This window comes from Prionailurus viverrinus, chromosome D1 (genome assembly GCF_022837055.1).
Source record: "Prionailurus viverrinus isolate Anna chromosome D1, UM_Priviv_1.0, whole genome shotgun sequence".
Classification (NCBI taxonomy): Eukaryota; Metazoa; Chordata; class Mammalia; order Carnivora; family Felidae; genus Prionailurus; species Prionailurus viverrinus.
The window spans coordinates 113,639,390-113,655,161 of NC_062570.1; the positions used below are offsets into that span (position 1 = coordinate 113,639,390).

At 59.9% G+C, this 15,772-nt stretch overlaps 1 protein-coding gene across 4 annotated transcripts in view; it reads right to left on the reverse strand.

Annotated features, from left to right (window-relative positions):
• The window catches only part of KCNQ1 (potassium voltage-gated channel subfamily Q member 1), a 321,709-nt gene that overhangs the window by 242,255 nt on the left and 63,682 nt on the right, over positions 1–15,772 (reverse strand). The window lies entirely within an intron of this gene.

Here is a 15,772-nt window from a genome sequence, read left to right on the forward strand (position 1 = left end):
CTGGCGGAGCCGCTCCACGGCCAGGGCTCAGTCTGCAGTCAGCGCACCTCGAGGAGGGGACGCCGGGACCCCGAGGGCTAACACCCAGGCTACCGAGGACGGGAGATGGGCGGGTGGCTAGGCGGACAAGCGAAGAGAGACGGTACGAAAACCATGTTCAAAGGGAAACAAACGACAATGTAGTGAAATGGACAGATGGATGAGGAGGGGCGGGAAATCCTGACGGATCCAGAACTAGCGAGGAGACTGCACCCGTGAGCACAACTCTCCCAACAAAGACAATCCGTGGGCCCGACGGCTCCGCTGGTGAAACCTACCAAACATCTGGAGAAGAAGTAACCCCGATCGCTCCCAAGTTTCTCCAAAACACTGAAGAGGGGAACACTTCCTGACTTGTCCTGCGAGGCCAGAATGAAGCCAGACAAGGACGCTACACGTAAGGAACGAGGAGCCCAGATCGGCCTCTGTTGTGAGCACCGGTGCAGAAACGCCCGAGAAAATACTAGCAGCCAGCTCAGTAGCCTGTCGGAAAGATCACACACTGTGACCGAGTGGAACTGCCGTCGGAAGGGGGGCCCGGCGTAGGGAGACCGATCAGCTACAACCCGTCACGTCAACAGAACGGGGTAAAAACGCACGACCTGAGTCGCTGCGAAAAAAGCATGTGACAGAATTGCCCACCTTTTCCTGCTAAAACCAGTGAAATCAGGAACACAGGGATAGTGCCTGCACGTAATAAAAGCCACACCTGCAAACCCCACAGCACACGCTACATCGACGGGAGCTTTCCCTTCGTCGCATTCGACGCTGTGCTAAACGACGCAGGCAGAGCGGCTGGGCGCGGAAGAGAGCTAAAAGCCATCGCAATCGGCAAGGACGAGCAAAACCATCTCTGCTCGCAGGGGATGTGAACCTACGTGTAGAAAACTGCAAAGATCACACACGCACACACAACACGCCGGGTAGATGGTTGCAGAATTCAGCAAGGCGGGTGCGAGTCAAGAAGCACGAAGCAACTGCATTTCTGTGTCGCTTGTATCGTTTCCACCAACCGCAAACAATCTTTAAAAGAAACGACTAAAACAATTTCGTTTACAGGCGCATCAGAAGGAATCCGGGAGTTGCGAGTTAACAAAGGAGGCAAAAGCCGGGTGCGGTGAAACCTGAAGATATCATGCCAAGAAATGAAAGGAGGGAGGCACAGCCCCCGTCCTGGACCGCAGAGAAGCTGCCGGCACCAGAGTGACGTAGAGATTCAGCGCTGTCCCCCCAAACCCTGATGGGGGCCATCTGTACGAGGGAATATCACTCAGCCTTATAAAGGAAGGAGGTTCTGACACCTGCCCCAACAGGGATGGGCCCTGGGGTGGCCCAAAAACCTGCCCCTTGGAGCCCACGTGGAGGACGACCGTGGAGGCCAGGACCACGATGGGGTCTGGGGGGAAGGCGTGACGGACGTGTCAGTGGCCAGACTGCCGGCTCAGGGGAAGGAGCCGGACGAAGACAGCAATGCTGATCCTCCTGCCCCTGGAGTCCGGCCCTAGCAGGGGGCCTCACGGGGTGACAGGGCAGGTCCTAGTCCGTAGCGCACCCCTGCCCTCCCCGCCACGAGGCGGTGGCGGGACACTGCCCCCAGTGTTGGGGGCAAGCTCAGTGGATACGGGGGGAAGCCTAGGAGAGTTTGCCTCTTTCCTTTTGCAAAAAAGTTCTGTTCATAACACTGAATCATTGGGGGGGGGGGGGGTCGTGCGTGCCCTGGAGGGGGCAGGGGGCGTGTGACCTCACGGGGGCAGTGGCCACGTGCACCGCCCATCCCCCGCTCCGCAGCCCCACAACCCAGGGCCTGCCCCGGTTGGCATTCAGTGTGGATCCACCGGGCGAACGAGAGAGCGGGGCCGACGGCCCCCCGCTCGCAAGGCTCCGTCCTGTTCACGTGTCCCCCAAGAACCCGGCCCTGCCGGATCCCGGCAGGCGGGAGGAGCCCGTGATGGGCGAGGTCTGAATGCACCACGGGCCTCCAGGGTTTGGCCGTCACCTCCGTGTTCCCCAAGAGGAGACACGGGCACCGGCATCTTTGTGGAGAAGGGGTCACCTGGCCACTAGGGGGTCCCCAAAAGAGCCGTCCTCGGGGCCTCCCTCCCCGCTCTGCCTGCACATCCACACACCATCCGGCTTATCAGTCATTCCATAGTTTTCGTTCTTGTTTTCATGCAATTCTTGCCATTTAAATCCCTTCCTCAGCTGTGCCCCGCGTAGACTCAAAGCGCAAGAAACGTCTTCTGAAAGACCTCAAGATAACGAACAATCAGGGATTGCTGATTGCGGAGACCCGAATCATCTTCGTCTCACTCGTGGGGAGAACCTGGTCCGGAGCTACCCCCGCTCTCCCAGGGCTGGCTGCCTGAGAACACGGACTCCCCCCTGGAGGGGTGAGGTGTAGGAATAATTTAAAACAATGCTAATCCTCAAATCCTGTTTGAGTTTGGAATGCAGCGCGAGGCCCGGCGGGCCGCGTGGGGCGCTCACCGTGTGTAAGCGAGGCCCAGGCCCCGGGCGGGGCTGAGCTCGAGGTGCCATGCTGCCCGCACGCTGGGAGGGGATGGGGACGGGGCATGAGGCGGTGGGACGGATGTTTGCCTGGAGTGCTGGGTGGGGTGGCACTCAGGGTCAAGGCCACAGCCAGGCCCTCAGAGCTGGGTGCTGCGTGCTGGGGCTGCGGGGGGCTCGCCGTGGCTCAAGCACCCCACGGGCAGGCTTGCTGGCCAGCCCGGCCCACTGCTCTCTCTTGAAGCCACCTGTCCACTGGCCTGGGCTCCGGCGGGGGCTGTGGCCCAGCAGGGGCCTTGGAATGTTTTCACAGGAGGGCTGGAGGCTGCTGCGGGGCTGTGACTGGCCTTGACCGTCCACTTGCAGAGACCGGTGGCGGGGAGCCTGCATGAGGACTGACCTCTGTCATCCCATGGTGTCACCCCCGATTCAGGTATGACGTCCCCCCGGACCACAGCAAGCTCATTAGTTCTGGGCTAAGGGAGGCCAGCTTCCAGCCCCAGTGGCCCAGACCCGGGAAGGGTGACCCCCCCCCCCGGCCACCCTCTGTGCCCTGAGTTTTCTCCACCCTGGCAGGAGCAGACCGGCCCCAGACTCTTCTGTCTTTGTTTTCCAGGCCCTACGCAAGCCCCAAAGGTGAACTACAGGGCGCCCAGAGCCTGCCAACAGCTGTCACCTCCCCCCAGGCTCACTGCTCAAGCCTCTGCTGTTGCTCCGCACCTTCCATACCAGAGGGTCGGGGTCTGTGGCCCCCTTCCCAGGGCCCCACCCCCCTACCCTATCCTGAGAGCCTCCCGTTGGCCCACGGCAGGCCCACACCCCAGGTGCTCCCCTCCCCCCAGCTCCCCACTCTGGGTCCTTACCCTTCCTCGGTCCAGCTCGATACCCCCCACCCCCTGGGAGCCGCACCCACCACCCCTGTGGAAGCCACGTGGCTCCCCCACCGATAGCACAGCCAGCCCAGGGGCCCTCTCGGCCAGCTCCACGTGGTGCCTGTGTGACCCCAGGTGTGCAGCAGGTCAAGGATGTGGGCCGGGAGGCCGGGACGCTGAGGGAGTGCGGCCCTGAGCTCTGCCCTGCAGATACAAGGACAGAGGCTGTCCTCCGAGAGGAGCTCTCGGAGACCACAGTCAAACCAGAGGGACGGGGGGGACCCCTCCCACCCCGGCCGGTGTCAGCTTCATGGCCGAGGGGCCGGTGGGCCAGGGCGGGTGCTGAGACCAGAGGACAGACCCAAGCATTTGCCACCTTCCAAAAGCTGAGACACGGACCTCACGGGTCCCAGCGTCCGACTAGCCCCCCACCCTGACCCGCATCATTCTGCGAGCTTCGGGCCGGACTTGGGCCCTTCCTGTGGGTCTCCCCGGTGCTGGGTGTTAGGGGTGGCTCTCAGCAGTGTTACTGGTGTGATCCGGCATCATCCTCCAAACAAGTTCTAACAAAGAACCCAACTGGAAAATAGGTGAGGAATTTGAGCAAACATTTCTCTAGAGAAGACGTGACGGCCAACAGACACCCAGAAGGGTGCTCGCCATCAGGGCGACGCGGATCGGAACCGCGGTGAGATAGCGCCGCGCGCCTGTCACGAAGGCTCGAGTAAGAAAAGATAAGAAACCACAAGTGTCGGCGAGGACGTGGAGAAAGGGAGCCCTCGCGCGCCCCTGGAGGGAACGCCACCTGGTGTGGCCACCACGGACGGAGCCCAGGTGGAGGTGCCTCGGAAAGTGACAGTTCCTGCAAGACCCAGGAACTCCAGTCCTGGGGATTTATCCAGGGAAAATGAAGACGCTGATTCAAAAAGATAACCGCACCCCCACGTTCACTGCAGCGTTACTGACGACAGCCAAGGCAGGGCGGCGGCCGGAGGCCGCCCACGGAAGGAGAAGGAAACCCTGCCGTCCACAACGACAGCTGGATCTCGAGGGCACCACGGCAAATGGCAAATGCCCCGAGATTTCACTCGTGTGGAAACCGCACATACACGCGAAACCGAGCTTGTGGGTTCGGAGAACAGACGGACGGTTGATGGGGGGGGGGGGGGGACGGCGCAGTGAGAAATAAGTGAACTGCTTTGCTTTTTCAAATAAATTGAAATAAAACAAATTTCTTTTAATGTCTATTTGTTTTTGAGGGAGAGAGAGAGAGAGACAGCACGCGAGCAGGGGAGGGACAGAGAGGAAGAGGGAGACACAGAATCCGAAGCAGGCTCCGGGCTCCCAGCTGTCGGCACAGGGCCCGACGCGGGGCTGGAACTCAGGAACTATGAGATCGTGACCTGAGCCGAAGTCGGACGCTCAACCGACGGAGCCACCCGGGCGCCCCTGGGTTTTTTCTTAAAAAAGAGCGTGGCACGGGGGGCGCCGGGGCTGGGGGTCTGTGCTTCATGGGGACGGAGTTTCTATTTGGGAAGACGGAAAGTTCTGGAGACGGAGGGTGGGGACGGCTGCATAACAGCATGAACGTGCTCAGCGCCCAGAGCTCTGCATGCACCTCGACACAGATATGATAAAGTGCATAGTATGCGTATTTCACCACGATTTTATGAAAAGAAAGATTAGTGGATGCCAGGGGCTGGAGGAGGGAGGAGTGGGGAGCGGCTGCCCCCGGTTAGGGGCTTTCCTCCGGGGGGACGGGACAGTTCTGGAACGACACGGGCGTGGTGGTTGCACAACTCCGTGAATGCACTGAATGCCACTGACTGCGCCCTTGGAAATGGCGAACGTGGTGCTCTGTGTGCTTGACCACAACAGACACACCGCGGGCCCCGCGGCGGACCTTCGGGGCGGCCCCACGGGGTGGAGAGATGGGCCCCGAACGTCACCCCGCTTGGGGCTGGGAGAGTCACTGCGCGGTCGGCCTGGGGCACAAGCTCCCGTCTTCACGGACCCGCTGCTAGCCCGGTGTCAGGGGAGCTCACGGAACGATGCCAGGCACCCCGCCGGGTCCCCTTCTGCGGGGACAGCAGAGGAGGCAGCGTGCAAAGGGTCCACCTGGGGAGGGGGCTGGCAGTGAGCGCGGAGTCTCTGAACGCTCCCTCGCCCCGTTTCATCGCGGTGTTGACAGGGCACGTGGGGCCCTGCACAGGCTCGGGGTCCCTCCCCGGGAGGCTCTGGGCCCTGCCTCGGACGCCCCACGGCACGGGCTCGCCGCCCCCGGGACTTGGCCGTGGGGTCCTCGCCCGGAGTCCTGTCATTCTGCTGACACACTCCCCGGCCCTCCCCTGCCCTCGCTGTCTTGGGGGAACTGTCGTGACGGCAGTTCCGCAAATCCCAAGAGTGGAGATAAAGGTTCAGAAACGCAGGGGCTTATCTGGTTTCTCCCGCTGCGCGCGCGCACGGGGAGAAGGCTGGCGATTACTCAAGCGTTTCGTAACCGTGTAGAATATGACAAGAAGGATGAAGGTCGCTGCTGGGCTTATCTGTCGTCCCTTATCAGCTACTCTGCATCCTCATCAGCGGGAAGCTCGTCTAAGGCCCCGCGTGTTTTGAGGCTCAGTGCTGCTGGCATCCCATGACTTAGGCGCGCCGGGAACGTCCCCGCCACGAACCACTCACATGTGACAGAGAGCAAGACGGCCTGAAGGCTAAACCCGCTCAGATTAGCCGACCTCACATCCCGACTCTTGGGACGGAAAATATTTCTTCTTTCGCTAAACAGAAAGGCGGCCTCCCAGATCCTTATCCTTGTGATCCCTGCGGTCCCTGATGTGACTGTTCTATTATCTCGATGATGAAAAATTTCGGAGAGAGATAGAGCCTGAACCACAAAGGATTAAGCGCCGGGGACTGTGGGGTGCAGGGGCCCGCGGGTTGTCAGGTGAGAAATGACAAAGAGCAGGAATGAGGGTCAAGGACGAATAGCACAGCTGCCTCCCCGGTGGCCCTGTGGGCGCTGGATGTGGCCCACTAGGGGTGCAGCCCCGGGGTGGGGGTGGGGGCCGCTCTGCAGGAGCTCCTGCCCCCCACCCCCGCCCCGCACCGAGGACCGCCACAGGGGGCAGGATGCCCGTACTTCCCGGGGTCAACGGGATTTCGCCGGCGGAGAAGCGGTCCCGGAGACCTGGAACGGGGCGAGGGGGACACGGGGACCCGACCAGGCCACCCATCAGGGCGGGGCCGTGGGCAACCAGCGTGAGGGTCTTCCTCTCCTCCCACGAGCCGGGAGGCGTCCCCATGGCGGGGGGGGGGGGGGGGGGGGGGCTGTGGTCCCTACAGCACAGGGGCCAGCCCAGCTGTTCTGACTCCAAGCGGGACCCCATGAGCCACAGGGGGAGCTGGCTTGCGCATTCCCGGGACAGTCAGCTGGCTGGAGAGTACAGAGCAGGCGTGCAGGCCGCTCAAAGCACCCTTTGTTCAGGAGCTGCCCGTGGCCAGCTGCTCCCAGCCGCGCGCCCGCGGTGAGGGCTCTGGGGCCTCCCGGTGACATGTGCTGGGCACAGCTGGGGCCCTCGGCCCACACTTGCGCCCACCAGCCCCACCCGCGCCCGCCAGCGCTGCCCCACCTCGGCCCGTGCTGGGGCGGGGGCCCGTGTGCCTGGACCCCTTTGCTCCCTGGTCCACACAGCCTGTGGGCCAGGCCCCGGGTCGGCCACTGGGGGTACAGGGAAGGGGCCCTGCTGCCCGAGGGGAGCCCTGCGCTGGGACAGAGGCCACTGAGGGCCCCTCTCCGCCACAGGACGGCAGGATACGGCATCCCCAACACGCAGGTGGTGACCCCGGTGGGCCCCGCAACCGTGCCAACGTCCGAGTGTCCTCGTCTGTAGAGTGGGGGTCCTGGGGTGCCTACTTCCCAGGGCTGTGGGGAGGGCTGACATTAGACAGGCCGCTTGGGCCTGTGGAGATGCCATGGAAAGACCCAGAAGACAGGGTGGCACTGAAGGGCCTCAAGACAGAAGTGACCTCCCAGGGGCAGGCAAGCAGGTGGGGGGGGAGGGGGGGGGGCTCGGCACAGAGGCATGCAGAACCCTGACCCGGTCTGGGGCTCGCACGCCGCCCCCGGAGGCCCGAGTCCACCCCGATCCGTGTCGGAACCCCCACTCTGCCCGCAGCACAGAGGGCCCCTCCTGATCCGACCCCTGACCCTGTGTGATGCATCCCAAGCCTTTGACGCCTCCACCTGGACCTCACCTGTGTCTCCCTGGCCCGACCTCCCTCCTGCCGAGGCAGTGGGACTCATCCCAGCCCAGGGGGCCCCTCCCCACCTCCTCAGCTGTCTCCCGAGCTGGGGGTCTGTCTTCACATTGGAAGCACGGTCCACACCGAGCCCCAGCAGGGCGCCCAGCTGGTGCTCTAGGGGCCACACGGGAAACTCTAGGTGGGGGACATGCCTGCTTCTTCCCCCGCGCCCCCTCACCCGGGGTGGGTGCTGCCTTCCGGGGGGACTGGGGGACCCAGGAAGACCCAGTGTCCCCAGGCCAGACAATACTTCCCTGTTGTTGGGACATGGACCCCCACCTCCCCCCCAACTCGGGTCTGGGACCCACCTGCCTGAAGTCACCGGTGGTTTGGGGCCCCACAGCCTCTCCCCAATAGGCTAGCCACCCTGAATTCCCAGGAGGGCCCCGTGAGCCATCAGACAGCAAGGAGACAGGAGCCCCCCGCCTGGAGGCCGACGGCCTGGACGGGCCTTGGGTGCTGCCCCACCCCTTAAACACAGTCACGGGTTTGGGGCGACTCAGGAGGCACCGGTCCGCATTCTCCCGAGAAGCAGCCCTACCTGCCAGCTGTCTGGGGTGGCCATTCTGCGGGCCAAGCAGGCCAGGCCATAGCCTCGATCCATCACCATGGGGACGGATATTCCCATCTACCCAGCAGCCGGGCCCTGCTCGTGGGCAACAGCGGCCGTCCGGTCCCCTGGCCTGGTGAGGGGCCACGGACGCTGCCCGAGCAGGCCGCTCGAGGGAGGCCCACCGTCCAGGCTGCTGGGGGGCTGGCTGCCTCCCTCACCCCTGTTCCGCACCCCAGCAGGCGCCTGAGGGTGCGGCAAGGCTCCAGGGCTCCCCCCCACCCCTGACGCCCTGGCTGGGGTCCGTCCCCGGGGCTCACCTTGTGCCACCCCCCCACCCCCACCCCGGCCTCACGGGAGCCGCGATCAGACCTGCCAGTACACCTGTGCAGGCTCAGTGGCCAACAGCTCACTGCCCACCCAGAGGAGCCTCAGTGGCTCCAGTCAGGCGTCCAGCCCGGCCCCCTCCTCTGTAGCACCTGCAGACTCCAGGGCCCGGGCCCCACGGCTGTGTGTGTATCCAGGGGGCTCAGAGCGTAAAAGCAAGACCAGAAACTCGACCACACCCACGGCCGTGGCGCATCCTGAGGCCCGTAATCCTCGGATCCCAGGCCTCCTAGCTCAGCCTTGAGAGACCCCCCCCCCCCCCACCACCGGAGGGGAAGAGTGACTCTCTCTGCCACAGTCACTTTGCACGTGTTACCAGTGCCAGGACCCAGCTTCCTGCCCCAGACAGCGTGCCCGCACCGCAGGGCACGTCAGCGCGGCCCGCCTCCTCCCCACCCGGGTGCTCCCGAGGTCGGGAGGTGGGCCAGGGCCCCACCGCTACAGACACCTGACTGGGGGTGGGGGGGAGAGGCAGACACAGCCAGGAAGTGGGCCCTGGGCAGCTGTCTTCTCCCGAATTCTGGTGAAGTGGCTATACAGCCCGTGGCCGCCCCCCAGAGCACCCGGCGAAGGGCGCTCGGTAGACACGCGGTACGTGCGACCATCTAATGTGTGTGTTTTACCCATTAGTTGCTTTCAATGAGTGAATTTCAACGCACATGGGGAGGCGCCACTTACAACACAAGGAAGCCACTACCAACCAACTGTGGATGATGGGATGAAAATTACGTGTCCATGGTCGGTGTCGGGGTGCAGTCCCAGAAGGTGCCTCCCACGGCGCAGAGGGAGCCTTTCCGTGTCCCTGCCTGACAGGCGTGCCCGACATTCACCTCTTCGTCCTGGGGGTTATTCATGAGAGCATTCGCTGCTTAATTCCCAAATAGCTGAGCCTTTTTGGTAACCTCGTCATCCTTTATTTCTAACTGTATTGGGTTTTGATCACAGCCAACTTCATCCCAATTTTTCAAAGTGTGTTGGGTTCCCACCACCCCCCCCCCCCCAGCCGAGTGAAATGACTGGTTTTACAAATGTTCGTGGGCGTAAGGAACTAGATCCCGGTCAGGAAGACCCATAGTTACAGTGCTGGATCGTGGGTTGGGGGATGCTTGTTACACAGCCGTAAGCAGCAGGGACCACAGGTTACCGTTAGAACCCATCGCAACATAAGCCGTCCACACCCTCACGTATTCTGCATCTTCCAGAACCGTCCTATTCTGAGAGGTACAATTAAGCCGCCTGCAGGGATCACAACTAACCCGCTTTGCCCCGCATTTCCAATAGCTTTTGCTTTACGGAGCTCTTACGCTGTTTGACACGTCAGCGTTTACAACCCCGTCTCCTCCAGAAGTGGTGCCTTGCCTGGGCCTGTCGAGTGCCGACGCGGACACCATTCACCCTGCGTCCGTGTGTACGCGCTCAGCATGGCTTGGCCGTTCCTTCGTTTTCCACCGTCCGTTATTAGTTTGCTTTACTGAATTCCTCTGAACGACGTATTTGTTAAAAATGAAATTAAAAACCTTTCTGAGAGTCCCTGCTTTTTAACAGAGGTTCTCAGGCCATTCACATTTAGTGTAGAACCGGATACATCCGATTCGATTTACTTACCGTTTGCTGTCTGATGTTGTCTCCTTCATTTTCCTTCGGGTGGGAGAGGTGATCAGCATAGTATCTCCTCCCTTCTCATTCCTGAGTGGGCAAGTTTCACTGGACTATCCTCTCCCATCGCTGCGGCCTCACCCCTGAAGCTTGGAACAGCCCCTGCTCCCGTCGGGAGAGCTTATACTGTAGCCCCCCCCAGTGGCTGCCTCCCCCGTGACTTCATCTCCCCCCGTCCCTTCTCCCCCATCGATGGCACTGTGGGTGGACAAAGCAGTTTCCAACGTCACTTCGGTGGACTCAATGACACCCCGCATCTCTTTCAAGAATTCCTGAGCACAGGGGCCTCTCCCGTGTCCCTCTGACCAAGTCCCTGGCTCCGAGCACAATGCCACCCCCAGGGTGCTGGCCGGGTGGCAATAGTCCCCAAGGGCCACCTGCCTCCCACACCAGAGCAGGACAGGTCCTGAGTGATCCTGAGTGTCTCCTGCTCCACAGACCCACTCCTCACCCCTCACCCAGGCACCGTTTGGGGTTGAAGGGTCTCCCCCAAAACCTCGTATGCTAAAGTCCTGACCCATGGACGGCGAACGGGGCCTTGTTTGGAAACAGCGTCTTTGCAGGTGTAATTAGTTAAGCCAGGTCACTAGGCTGGGCCCTGATCCCATATGACTGGTGTCCTGACAAAAGGGGGAGATACGGACACGAGCAGGGAGAATGCCGTGTGCAGAGAGAGCAGAGGTGGGGGGGACACATCTACGAGCCACGGAACCACCAGACGCTGGGACAGATCCCCCCTCCCCTCCCAGCCTCAGAGGAAATCCACATGGCGACCCCTTGATCACGGGCTTCTGGTCCGAAGGGAACAGCAGTCACATCCGGGGGCTCGGGGTCGTCGTCCAGGTCAGACCAAGAGCTGGACGGAGGTCCCTGTGGACGTCCAGGTCACAGGCCCCAAAGCTTTCTCCTCCTGGGAAGGGGTCCTGTCCTGTAGGCCTTGGTGAGACAGCGCCATTCTGTGCGTGGGCAAACGCTGGCCTGTGTGCCTTCCCTGCTGCACGGGAAAATCTGGGCTCTTGGAGACAGACCCCGAAAGGCTGGAAGAGTTACCCCAGGCTTAAGGCCAGCAGAAACAAAGGCCCAGGGGCAGGAAAGGTTGGGTGTGTGTGTGTCGGGGTGGGGGGTGCCGTGTTCCAGGACACTAAACAGTCAGAGAGGCGGCGGGGGGCCGGGGGGCTTTCCACCTCGTGGCCTGGGGGCCAAGAGCCCCGTGAATCACGCTCGGGGCCTCGCGCACACGGGAGTAGCCGGGCGGGCCGCCCTGTAATTTGCGGTGGGGGCGCGGGAGGCCCCGGGACCGCCCGTGCCCAGCTGTAGACACCATCAGGCGCCCCAGCAGCCAGCTTTACACGTATTTAAAGCAAATCCCTCGTCTTCCCCAGGCACGGCTATTTCCGTCTCCAGGCCGGCTAAATGGGGTTTATTTTCAGCCCCGGAACCTCGCTGCCGAGGGCCGTTAGCCCCAAAGAAGTTCCACCCCTGCGACGGCCACCTTAGCCGGCAGGGCTGGGGGAGAGAGGGCGGCGGCCGAGTCTCTATTTGCCGAGGGCCCGAGCTGCTAAAAACGTCTCATTTAAGAATTCACCCAGAACGAGAAGTTGACCAAACCGAGAGCGACTTGGGGACGAAAACCCTTTCTAATTATCTGGTTGAGGCGTTGAAAGGCTCTGCCTTGGTTTGAATGGTGTTTGCTTTAGCGGAGGCGGCGGGGGGCTGCCGGCCGGGGGAGGACGGGCCCGCGTGGGCTTCGGGTCCCCGCGGGGCGCGCGTGTGCGGAGGCCCCGCTCCTCGGTGTCCTGACGGCTGGGTGCCTCGCCCGGCTCGGCACATCCAGAGGTTTTCATGACAGGCGCTGAATTTCAACAGTTTTTTTTTCTTCTTCTTCTTTCAGGAATGTTTTAAGGGATTGAGAGGAAATTGTGCACGGATTTTGCTGTTTTAAGAGCTAATATGTGAACAGCTTCAGAAGGATGTGTGTTGTTTTAGGGCTGGAGTTTACAGAGTAAAAGTGTAACAGCAAAGCAGACTTGCCGTGGTCTCCGAGGGCCGTCTGCTTGAGTTTCTTTCCTCCGAGAAGGGGTGGCCTTCCAGGGAGCGGGGCTGGGAGGCAACAGAGAAGGTCTGACCTTCAGTCCCCGCTCAACCCCCACCGCCGTCACCAGAGTGGGGGGCGCCCGGCCGGGCGGCCAGCTTGGGCGGGGGCCTGGAGCGGCTCTGAGATACAAGCCTCCAGCCCGTGCCCCCGCTCCAGGGCACCGAGGAGGGTCCTCCGTGTCTGGACAGCCCCGGGTCCCCCCGTTCCCACAGAGGGGACTGACCCTGGTCCTAGGATGGGGAGGGGGGCTGGCTCCTTGGGGACAAACGTCAAAGATACCGACTACCAAAAGTTACTCGGGAAGGAATCGATAAACTGAACGGCCCTAAGCCTGTGAAAAGAATTGAATTTCTAACCAAAAACCTTCCCACGAAGAAAACCCCAGGCCCGATGGCTTTGCATGTCCTATCAAACGCTGAAGAAAACAGCATTTCTGCCCTAAATCTTCCGGAACCAAAAAGCAGGAACGGTTCCCAACTGATTACCTAATGCCAAAAGCGAAGACGCTGAGAGCAAAGAAACCTCGGACGCGATCCCTCGTGAGCACAGATGTGAAAACTCTCTGTTACGTTGGCCAAATGAAAGCCAACAATGTATTTTTTAAAAAACACACCATGGCCAAGTAGGCTTTATACTAAGAATTCAGGGTCGGTTCACGATTTGAAAATCACTCGGTGTAGTTCACCGTATTAATAAAGTAGGGAGAAAAACACACATATATAATCAATAGATACAGGAAAAGCGTCTGACAAAATCCAGCAGCCACACTCCATAGCCACTCTTCCCAGAACAGTGGAAAGAGGGGGGCTTCCCAGCTGCTAAGGGGCATGTCCAGAAGCCACAGCTAGCATCGCGCTTCACGGCGAGAGACCAAGCGTCCCCCCGGGATCAGGAAGCAGAAGCGGGGGGTCTGGTCTCTCCTCACCATTTACTGAACATCACCGTGGAGGCCCAGCCCGCGATCAGGCAAGAACAAGGGACAAAAAGCAAGAGAGGTTGAAATGGAAAAAAAATAAATAAATAGAACTGACTCTGTTTGGGACAACACTATCATCTCCATAGAAAATCCTAAAAACTCTACCAAAAAAAAAAAAAAAAAAAAAAGAAGCTTCCAGAACTAATAAGGTTAGCAAAGCCACAGGACACCAGGTCAACATGCTAGGAAGAAGCCATCCAAAAGCGAAATTAAGAAAAGTACACCATTTGGGTGATGTCAGAAACACGACACAGCAAATCGCACAAGTCACGTAGGAGATCTGTGCACTCACAACCAGAATACACGGATGAGCGATACGGAAAATTATCTAAAAAAGCATAGAGACACAGCACGGCCGTGAGGCAGAAAACACAATGTTACTGAGATCCGCGGGGACACTCAGATTCACTGACCCACCACTGGCTCACCACGGCGCGAATCAACACTTTGACGGGTTTTTTTTTTTTTTTTTTTTTGGTAGAAATTAACAAAGTGATCCTAAGATTTACATGGAAATGCAAAGACTAGAATCGCCAACATACTTTTGAAAATGAACAAAATTGAGGGATTAACACAGCCTGATTTCAAGGCTTACTACAAAAGTCACATTAATCAAGACAGTGTGGTAATGGCAAAACAGATTAGAAAGTCCAGAAGCAGAGCCACGCATATGGTCAACTGATTTTCATCAAAGGTGTCAAACTAATTCGATGGAAAAATGGTGCTGGAGAGCCACATGCAAGAAAGATGTAATACCTGTCACTGCACATAAAATTAAACTTGAAACGGATCGCAGATATAAACACGGAATGTAAAACTATAAAATTTCTACAGAAATAGAGGAGAGAAGTCTCCGTAACCCTGGATTAGGCAAATATTTCTTAGACAGGACACAAAAAACATGAGCCTTTAAAGAAAAAAACAACCTGAAAAATTGGACTTGGTCAAAATTAAAAACTTGTGCTCTCCCATAAGACGGTGTTAAGAGGAAAGAGAAACCACAGATCGGGGGGCGGTGGGGGGGGGTGGGGAATGCTGGCCAAACGCACACTTGATCGTCCCAATGTAATGTCTCGACTTGGATCCAGAATGTACCAGCTGTTACAACCCACTGGTTGTCCCACCGGCAGGACAGAGGCCCCGATCGCGAAGGTAGGCAGAGAACGGAGCCCTCTGTCAGAGAAGGTACCGCGCGGGGAGCGGGCCCCGGGAGAGATGCGCAGGGCCGCGGGTCACCGGGGAGACGCAGTTAGAGCCGTGAGCGGTGGCCGCACGGACGGGGACCCAGAGCAGCCGTGCGTGGACGACGGAAAGAACATGCACACGGGGCAAACGTGGGAACCGGCGTGGGGTCTCTCAGCAGGGCCAGCGTGCTGGCCTGGCCGTCCGCTCCGAGGGCTTTCCCCAGGAGGAATGAGGACACAGGGCCGACTCGAAACCTGTATGCAATAATCAGGGCGGCTTTAATCATAACAGCAGAAAACTGGAAACGGCTCAAGTGTCCATCAGCCTGTGAACGGATAAACAAACTGTGGTACATTTTATCCTTTCCAATTAAGAGGAAACAAAGTCGTGAACGCCGCAACGGGGATGAAGCTCACGTGTACTCTGGTCCGTGAAAGAAGCCAGACGCCATGGCTCCGTGGTGCAGGATGCCGTTCGTATGACGTTCTGGAAAAGGCACGACCGCGGGGACAGGAAACATCCGTGATTACCAGGTGCTGGGGGCGCGGGGGCGCGGGGGCGCGGGGGCGGGGTGAGCTGCCAAGGGGCACCAGGGACTTTCGGGGGTGATGGGAATGTTCCAGATCGTGATTTCACGACGGCAGACATTTGCCAGGACTCGCTGGCCTGCGCACCTACGAGGCGTGGTTTCGCTGCTGGGGAGTGAGTGCCCCACGGGCCTAAGGAGAAAAGAGGAGGAAGAAATCAGACGAATACTGCGCCCAGCCTGAGAGATGTACAAGTAAACGGACCCTTCTGCAAGACACAAGTTCATCCAGTAAAAACAGAGATGCGCCGAATCAAAGGCCTGGTTTTTGGAGGTTAAAAAACACAAACACAAAAACACCCTGAGTCAGAAATCGCCGCCCTCCCGCGTGCCCAGAGTGGACGACGGGCCCTCACCAGGCCCACCGAGCTCCTGTCACCGGGGAGTTGGGCTGCGGTCCCCGATCGCCCCCCAGGAGGTCTCCCCCCAACCCCTGTCCTCCTCGGTGACTCCCCTGGGCACCTAGCACAGCAAGCCATCACCTCGCGTCTTGGTGACCGCCTGGAGCCACCAGTCTCCCTCTCTGTCAAGAGCTCCCGAGGGTGCCTCACACCCCCTCTGGCTCACGTCCTCGTGTGGGGCAGAGGGTACAAGAAATGCCCAGGAAACAGGTGCC